Below are 8,921 nucleotides of genomic sequence, written 5' to 3' on the forward strand. Positions count from 1 at the left end.
CTTTCTCCCAGGTGGAGCTTGACACCAAAAACTCAATTTTTAGTTAATTAATTTAATTTTAGTTGAATTAATTAATTCAATTTTTACTTAAATTGAGGACCTCCTTTTTTCATTTCATTACAGGATTACAGGTTATATAGGGCATAAATAACACAGAGAGGCTGGGGATTCCCCATCCCTGGAATTGTTCTAGGCCAGGCATCAGAACAACCAAAAAGGCTTCCCTGCCGCATGGCTGGTGGTAATAAACTGAATTTCCTTGTTTCTGGCAGCAACCCTGGCAAATCCCAATGCATGGACCTTCAGTTGATGTAAGAGAATGAGCTGCACCCGTTGCAGATTTTTCTCCAGTTCTCTGGTATCTTTCTCTGTGGGTTTTGGTAACCTTACGATTTATTTTGCTCTTGCTAAGGCAAATAAACAATATATGAGGTAACAGCCAGAGAATGACAAATAAAGCCACAAGTAATGCTGATGTGTTTGAGAATGGCACTCTCTGGGTGCTGCAGGCTTTCCATCAAGCCTGGAGCTGCAGCACTTGGAGTGCTGGCTCCATTTGATTGACTTGCTAACCTGTAAAGTGGCTAAGTCGACATCATAATTAACACTTGGCAGTGGAAATATAAATTCCCTGGCTTGTAGGTGGTATATCCTCCTCTAAACACTCCACTTGGCCACCAAACTGGAAAAATAGATAGGACATTCATAAGGAGCCCTCACCATGGGAAATGCCAGAGGGTTTTTGTTTTGTTTTGTTTTGTTTTTTTTCCTGGAAACTGTTTATGTCGCCAAAATCCTTCAGTAAGAAAAATGATCTGAGAACTTTCCCTTCATATGTATCCTGTTCTCCAGTGCCTTGTGGCCCACAGTGTGCAGCATTCATCAGGAGTCAGCCCTGAATTACTGTGCTACAAGCAATGCAGGAGGGAAGTACAAGCCACAAGCAAAGGGAAAATATGCATTACACTGGCTCTGGCCAAGAGGAATGGGCTGCCTGCAGATCACAAGCTACCTTTATATCTTTCTTGGCATAGACCTTTGTCCCACAGCACAGAGAAGCTATTTAGGAGGATTCAGCATACCCAAAAGAGGCTGGCCTTCCAAAGGAACCACGAGAGACAAAGAGCCAGTGCAGAGTGGGCACTGAGCTCCTTTTGAGAGGCCAGCAAACAGCTCCTGACAAGATGAAATCCTGAGGAGGGAGGTAACCACCAAGGGCTGGTGCTGAAGTGCTCAGCACACACTGCGAGTGACCCTTTCCTGTCCAAATAAAGGCTTTTCATCACAGCAAAGAGGCACAAAACCACTGTCCCCAGAGTCCTCAGCCTCTCTCACCTGCATCCTGTGCCTGACAAAAACCCCAAACTGCCTCTTTCCACGTCTTTTGATTTCTTGGCGAGGAAAAGTGAACTTATGTCTTGGAAATAAAGCTTTTTTTAGCCCTTTTCCAGCCTTTCCTTAATGGTGGAAATAACTCTTTAGCCAGATCTGCTGGGCACATAGGGAAAGGATCTCACTGTTTGATTTTCATGTATAAGAAGCAATTTATGCTCCCTTTTTGCTTTGTGCTGCCAGCATGGTGGAAAAGAAGATAAATTTAAAGAAGAATCAAGACTGCTTAGATTAATATTCTGGTAAATATCCTAATTCCATGACAAAATTAGCATTTGCAATTTTAGGCTTATGAGCTTAGCAAGTTCTGGCGCACGAGTTAAAGCCAAAATCATTATAATGGAATTTCCCCAGGCTCTCAGTTTCAGCCTCCTGGGAGGCTCCTGGCCAATATCTATCCACACATAGTCAATGCTCCTGCCTGCCATGGGAAGAGACAGCCACCACAATAAACCTTTGTTGAGTCCAGGATTGAAGCAAGCACTTTAGGAAAAAAAATCTGTATTTAAGGTTTCTGTCCTACCACCCTGCACTTTCTCCTCAGTTGCTGAAGAGAATATGTTTTTCTGAGCATGAAACAATATCATTTTTGTGGGGAGTTTGGAAAGGGAGCGCTTGTATGAATCGAAGAAAAGCTTCCTTTCTCTGCTGGGTTTGGGGAAAGGCCTTTCTGTGGGAGTAATCGTTCAAAGTAGGAAGCAGAGCTCCCCCATTGCTTGGGAAGAATGGACCTCCAGTGGGCTAATATGTGATGGATGACTGAATGCAAACTTGGCAACGTTGCCCTCCGCTCCCCAAAGAATACAAAATGCCACTGCCTATTCGGGCACCGGGGCTCTCCCCTTGGAAGTGCTGAAAACTTGGCACCAGCCCACCTTGGTTTAATTGAAACTGCAGACAATTAAGGATGGGAGCTTGGAGAAATTTCTTGCGACGAGATCAGCTCAGGGTGGATTTGTCTTGGGTGATTGGCTCGTGCATAAGGCGAACAAGGACATAAATGGGGAGTTATTTCCCACTGAATCCACAGCCAAATCTCACATTTGTTTAGGAGGGGTGTGTTGGGAGGTAGGATTTATATTAATAAGTATTATTCAAATTCTACATCTGGATATGCTCTCTGAAGTTATAGGTGGAGGTTTTTGATGTTATTTGGTCAGCAACAGGACAGGCAGCATATAGGAGAGAGAAATGATGCATTTAGAAATACAGGAAAATCTTACATTAGGACAATTCTAGTCATAAGGGCACGTCTATCATTCATTCGATGCTAAAAAGTGACACAAAATTATTCAAAATTTTTCCTTTTAGCAAAGGATCCCCATCCATTCCTCTCTTCAATGCCCAGACACTTCCTGCAGGCTCCAGAGCCACCTCTTGTCAGGCAGGATCCCACTGACTCCTCCTCCAGTCTGCCCATTCCGCACCGTGGGGTTACATCATGCACTCAGGGATTTCAGGGGCTGGAACCATGCCCAGTCTCTAACTTTTCCCACATGTGGGAAGCTTTTAACTCCAGCTCTGACTGGCCAGAGGGTCAGACACACGAGTGGACAGTGAGCACCGAGGTTTCACACTTGTAGAAACCCTGAGCTCGGTGGAAACTGCGACCACTCAAGATTGTCCCTCAGGGTTCTTCATTTCTCTGCTTTCCAGCAGTCCTCTTCCTCAAAGAACTGCCTTCTTATTTCCTTTTTCTCTTAACTATACAAAGAATCTTTTGGGGAATAGCTAATAATAGGAATTGCAGCTTCTTTGTGGCAGAGAGCATAATTTATTAAACCTCTTCATTCCTAAGGCAGTGAGGCTCTAAAATGCTGGACCAATAATTACAACATCAACCAAGGAAAGACATGGATAAACTCTTTAATACAAGCAGTTTAATGAACTAAATTGCATCTTAAAAACTCATAAGCAATCTGTACACATTCCTAATTTTGAGCTCATGACCTCAGGTTATGCTGTTTCCTGTCCAGAACTCATTAGTTACTAATCCTATAATTGCTTGCAGTTTTGAAGATTTCTGAGCCTGGTAGGTGACAAAATATTAACTTATTTCACTTAGATTGCTGTCTTCCTTAGTTTCCCACTTCAGCAACAATGATTTTTTCTGCAATATGACTTCAGCAGCTTCCTGAAAACCACTAAGAGCAGCTATTACATTTTACAGTAGTTTCAGACGTCTGCAGTTTATAACCACAGGGTTAGATCAGAGCTCAGTCTTTGAGCAGGGTGTGCTAAACTCACCCCAGTAATTAAGCCTGAGAAAGCACACGTTGGTAAATCAGAGCCCAGTTTCAAAGCCTTGCATCTCAAACTGACACAGTTCAAAACAAATTCCTTTTATTATTGGAAAGCTGAGATTTTGAACTTTCCGGGGATGTAAATCATCCACTCCTAAGCTGGAGTTTTATGAGCCACTAGACCTTAAAACTGTCTGTGGCCCTTCAGCTTAGCAGACTGTGATGGCACGAGGCCAAGGAGGAATTTATCGAGTCACAGGCTTCAAGTGAGAGTAATTATTTAAGCACTGTGGATTTCTTGTGGCACAGAGGTAGGACAGGTGGATGTGCAGCTGATAACCAAGCAGACACCACTCTCTGCATTAATCTTCCTTCCAAAGGTGATATTCCTCCAGAGATACCAGGGCTCTCTAAGTGATGCAGGACTGGATGGAAACTCTTTCTCCCTCACATCCACTTCCACCAGACACCCATTGTCCAACCCAGGACAATTAAATGCCATCAGCACCACTTAAACCTTTAGGCACATCCTACAAGGATGGGTAGACAGAGGCACTGTGGTGTTGTACCAGGAAAGCAGCACAGAACTGGCCAAGCTGGTTTTCCAAATGGTTTTGCCAGGAGGGATGAAAGGGTTAAAGCTCTGGCTCCAAAGCAGCATCACTGTTTCAAAGACACTTCTGCTTTTTAGTTCTGCCTGACTCTTGAAAAGGGTGAGAGTCCCAAAAGGCACAGACCCTGCCATTTAATCTCATTTTCTTATCAAAAAAGTGAGACAATACTCAAGAACAAACTTTGACAGTCTCTTTATAGCAAGTCAGAACGTCTTCACCCATGAATAGTCTTTGGCTTTTTTTAGATATTTTATAAAAAGCACTAATATGAAAAAAAGCTGAATGTCAAACACCTTTAGAAATTATGTTAGAGCAACATGATAGTTAAGTTTGAGTGAATACTGAGGAGAAATGATTCAGTTTTAAAGAGCTGGGATAATAAAAGAGAATGGCTTTCAAAAATCTCCAGCTAACAGTTACTCAGAATCTGTGGAGCACATTTTAGCCTGTGCTTAGGGATTTCCCAGTAACTTCTAATACCATTAAGCATCACTATTTCAACAGGAGATTTGGGTCTGGTTGTTTGTCTTTTCCATGTGCCCATGACCACCATCAGTGATTTCTGTAGCAGAATTTCTGCTTTCTCTCCAGACGAGACCTGACATTCTCATCTGCAGGCTGGGGGCTTTGCAGCAGATCCTTTGCCTCTTCTAGGGCTCTGGAAACACTGATAAAGTAACTCTAGTGACAGGATTAAGGGCTGGGACTTGTAAAGAAATTTTTCTGGGCTGAAAGGAGCCACAGGATAAAATTAATGAGCAAAAAATATGGGAAGTGAATGCAGGTTTGGTATTTGGGAGAGTGTGACTGGGTCAGTGATGGGAGGCACAGCCCTTGTCACTCCTGTCCCACCTCTCTGCTCAGTTCAGGGGCAAATCCTCCCCTGGGCACGGGACAGGACCTGCACTGGGAGCACCCTGACAGCTCTTCCAGCTGCTCCCCAAATTCCCTGCCAGGAAAGCTGGGCTGCAGGCAGATCAGTTATCTTCTCTTGGCTAAACACTTTCATCTGGTCAAACTTCTTCAGATTCAATTTGTCCCTGTGTTCCCAACAATCCAAAAGCCATCGCATTTCTGCAAGTTTCCCTAGGATTCAAAGGATGGTCCCTAATCCCCATTTTCCACCTCATTTTTGGACTCCAGCACCCCTAAATTGAGCAACCTGGTCTAGTGGAAGGTGTCCCTGCCCATGGCTGGAGCTGGATGATCTCCCAGGTCCCATCCAACCCAAACCATTCCATGATTTCACAGCTTTAAAAGGGAAATGCACAAACCCAGCACAATAAAACAACCCCCACATGGAACATAAATCAGAAAGTGTGTATAAAGAATTCACAATATTTAATATGATCTTAAAAAATTAAACCAGCAGAGAAAACCAAACCCGAGAGCTGGACAGCAAGGCTTTTACCCAGACCATAGAATCACATCCACCTCATTGTTTTCTGTTTTGTCATGAAGAAAAACTTTTATAAATGTTTTCAGTTTGCTTTTTAATTTTAGATTTCCACTGTGCAACACAACACATCACCATCATTTCAATCCAAACATTCCTTTCCATAGTATGAGACAGACTTTTCAGAAGTTTAGATTAACTGCCAAAAACTTCTCTGTCCTGGTAGCCAGACAGAAAACCAGGCAGGGAAAACTCTGCAAAGGTGATGTAACACAAAGTCTTGAGTGAGTGAGTTTAGCTCCTAAATGAATCTAAGTGTGTTCACCTTCTCCCAGCCAGCTTCTCCTTTTTAAGCCAATTTGAGCCTCGCTGGTAAGTGCAGACACAGTCATGCAGAAAATCTCAGTGCACCAGGGAGCAAGGAGCTGAGACATGGAGCAAGTGCCTCTGTTTTTCCATGAGGATGGAGAATTTCACCCTCCCACTCCCAGAACCCACCCAGCAAAGCAGGGGTAATAAAATACCAGTTGAATCTTCCTTTGTGCTGTGCTCCCCACTGCAGGCTAATATTACAGGACTTTTAAAAGAAACTGGAGCCCAGTGGGGGCGGGGAGGAAGGTGACAAAGGCTTTGGTGCAAAGAAAAAAAGTGTGGGGACAGCAAATGACCAGCAGGAAGGGCCCAGCTCTCATCAGGTCACAGACAGGAGCACAAGAGGAGTTGTGCTTGGGAGGGTTAAAACTTGTGAGTGGATTTAGTCTGGTTTGGGAGGTGAGGCTGGGGGAAACATTTATAGCATGCCAGGAGCCAAGAGGAAATCCCAAATCTGCTTTCCTGCCCTGCCTGTCAATCTGGGCTCTGTGAGGATGTCCAGCACCCAGCCGGCTCCTGCTCCATTCATTCATTGGGTTGGGTGGATGTCATTGAGACATTTCTGACATTACTGCCCTGGACAATGCAGACTTTGAGGCAGGCATGCTCCGATCCCAAATGATTCCCTAACAGCATCCCTGCCCGTTGAGACATTTCTGACATTACTGCACAGGACAATGCAGATAGATTTTGGGACAGGCATGCTCCAATCCCAAATGAGTCCCTAACAGCATCCCTGCCCATTGACCAGGCAGCCAGAGCCACCAGGGCGATGCCAGAGCACGGGGTCACCGCAAACTCGTGTGTGAGAGGACTTTTTCATTCAGGGAGGAAGCAGACTTACCTTAGAGACTCTGCCAGAGCTTAGATCCCGCTGTGAGCAGCCTCCATGAAATAAATACTCTGTTCAAAGCCAGCTGGGCTCTCCTGACTTTTGTTGCCGTCCTGTCAAAAGTCGGCGAAGTTGCGTTGTCCGGTGCCGTGTGCGAGCGCAAGGCAGAGAGCTTTGACAGCAAGGCAAACTGGTCAGAGCAGCCAGATTCTGCTGGGTTTATATAGCTGAGCTGCAAATCCTGATCCTTGGCTCGTTCCACTGTAATAGGATGCCTGAAGGCATTTTTTTTTCAGTTTTGCTTTAAAGGAACAGCCTCTCTCTCTCTCTGGCGCGCACACACTCACACACTCACGCTGTCATCCACAGGCACACACACACACGCACAAAAAAAGAATTTGCATGAAATTTATGGCTAAAGAAGGAAACCCCCTGAACCATTCAAAAAGAAAGTCAGCTCAGGGCAAATGACTCAGAAAGCAGAATATTTTCCCTACCGCATCAGCAGAGTGCTTTATCGGGAGTTTTAATCCCCTCTCCCCCGTTATTTGAACGTTGTGAAATAGTAGCAAGCTTACGTGAAATCGGGGGAATCACAAGCAGGGTTTAAATTCCAGGGACTCTTACAGAAATTAATGGATTTAATGTCAGTGTAAATAGACCCCACTTCACTGGAATCAACTGCAAAATTCAGATTTACACAAACAGAGGATCTGGCATATTCCCATTTTTTCAAGCTGTCATCTCTTTTTCATCCTTTTGCCCTCCTGCTCTGAAGAGCTTCAGGCAGAAGCGTGGGGAATTCACAAGAAAAGTGAGCAGAGTCGTTGCCTGAGTCTTTGTAAAAAAAAAAAAAAAAAACCACAAACAAAAAAAAACCACCCAAACTAAAATAAGAGAGATAAAAATCCAAAGAGGACAACACAGGAGGGATTCCCTTTCTTCTCAGATCAGATAAAAAGAGATTACGTGTCTGTCTGTGTGTACAGATAAGCCAGGCACTTGCGTGAGGCTCAGGGCTTCCCTGCTTCCCATCCCGGAGCTATCAGTGACACACAGAGCGCTCAGCTGGGACCTTTCCAGGGCTCTTTGTTGTCTCTGAGTACCCTGGAACCCGAGGCTTGTGGCAAAAAAGAGAAGATCACAGTTAAAGAATTCTCATTAGCAGGGATTTCCCTCCCTGAACATTAAAATCCTGTACCCCAGCCCTCTGTGTTCTGGGTTTCTGCTTCCCTTGGGTTCTGCTGCTGGGGAGGTGGTGGCAGAGGAGGGAAGAGGAAGATTTATCTTGAGCTTTCAGGTCTGTCTTCCAGGATTAAAGATGAAATCACTCTTCTGTTGGATGGTTTAGAAAGTAAGACTTACCCAAACATGTCTGAGGGCCATGAAAGCACAAACCTCTGCTCCTGGGATCCCCCTCAGGAGCAAAGATGCTCATAAGGATAAAAAGAGGTTGCCGGGGAATTTTGGGTGATATTCCTCTCTGAACACATCTCCTCCCAGCTGTCCTTTCCCTGGCTCCTCAGGCACATCACTCGATGAGGGAAGGGTGTGAATCTGTGTCAGACAGGCTCAGGCTGAGCTCAGGGCAAGGTTCTTCCCCCAGAGGGTGCTGGCACTGCCCAGGCTGCCCAGGGAATGGGCACGGCCCCGAGGCTGCCAGAGCTCCAGGAGCCTTTGGACAGCGCTGCCAGGGATGGACAGGGTGGGGTTGTGGGGGGGCTGGGCAGAGACAGGGGCTGGGCTGGGGGATCCCTTCAGTCCCTCCCAGCTCAGGGTATTCCATGATTCCTGTGTGGGTCAGGATTTTTCCTGTTTGCTCTTCTGTAGGAGCGTTGGGGGGCAGGACGGTCGGGATGGACAGAGATGGGAGATCTCTGCAGCCAGGTCGTGGAATTTGTGGTTTATTGCAAAGGGCCTGGGTGCAGGGCCCTGCTGGGAGCTGCCAGGCACAGCTCAGAGCAGGCTGAGAGAAGTAAAGAGAGTGGTACAGAGGATGAGAGAGAGAGAGAGGATGAGAGGGTAAGAGAGTGAAGTTCCCATTACAATACAATAAATCTTCTTCTGTGTTG

The 8,921-nt window shown here is 45.4% G+C and overlaps 1 protein-coding gene across 7 annotated transcripts in view; it reads right to left on the reverse strand.

The window, feature by feature from the left end:
- Positions 1-7,085, reverse strand: part of TNC (tenascin C) — a 75,506-nt gene extending 68,421 nt beyond the window's left edge. For 2 of the 7 annotated variants that reach the window (XM_031059206.1, XM_031059205.1), the window contains exon 1: positions 6,862-7,078. The gene's annotated coding sequence lies outside the window, so the exon portion shown is untranslated. Of the gene's footprint in view, positions 1-6,861 lie in introns of all 7 variants that reach the window. The other 5 variants (XM_031059203.1, XM_031059204.1, XM_014308141.2 and 2 more) reach the window with 5 other exon arrangements.
- Positions 7,086-8,921: the final 1,836 nt, after the last annotated feature.

The sequence above is a fragment of the Geospiza fortis genome, unplaced genomic scaffold (assembly GCF_000277835.1).
Source record: "Geospiza fortis unplaced genomic scaffold, GeoFor_1.0 scaffold85, whole genome shotgun sequence".
Lineage (NCBI taxonomy): Eukaryota > Metazoa > Chordata > Aves > Passeriformes > Thraupidae > Geospiza > Geospiza fortis.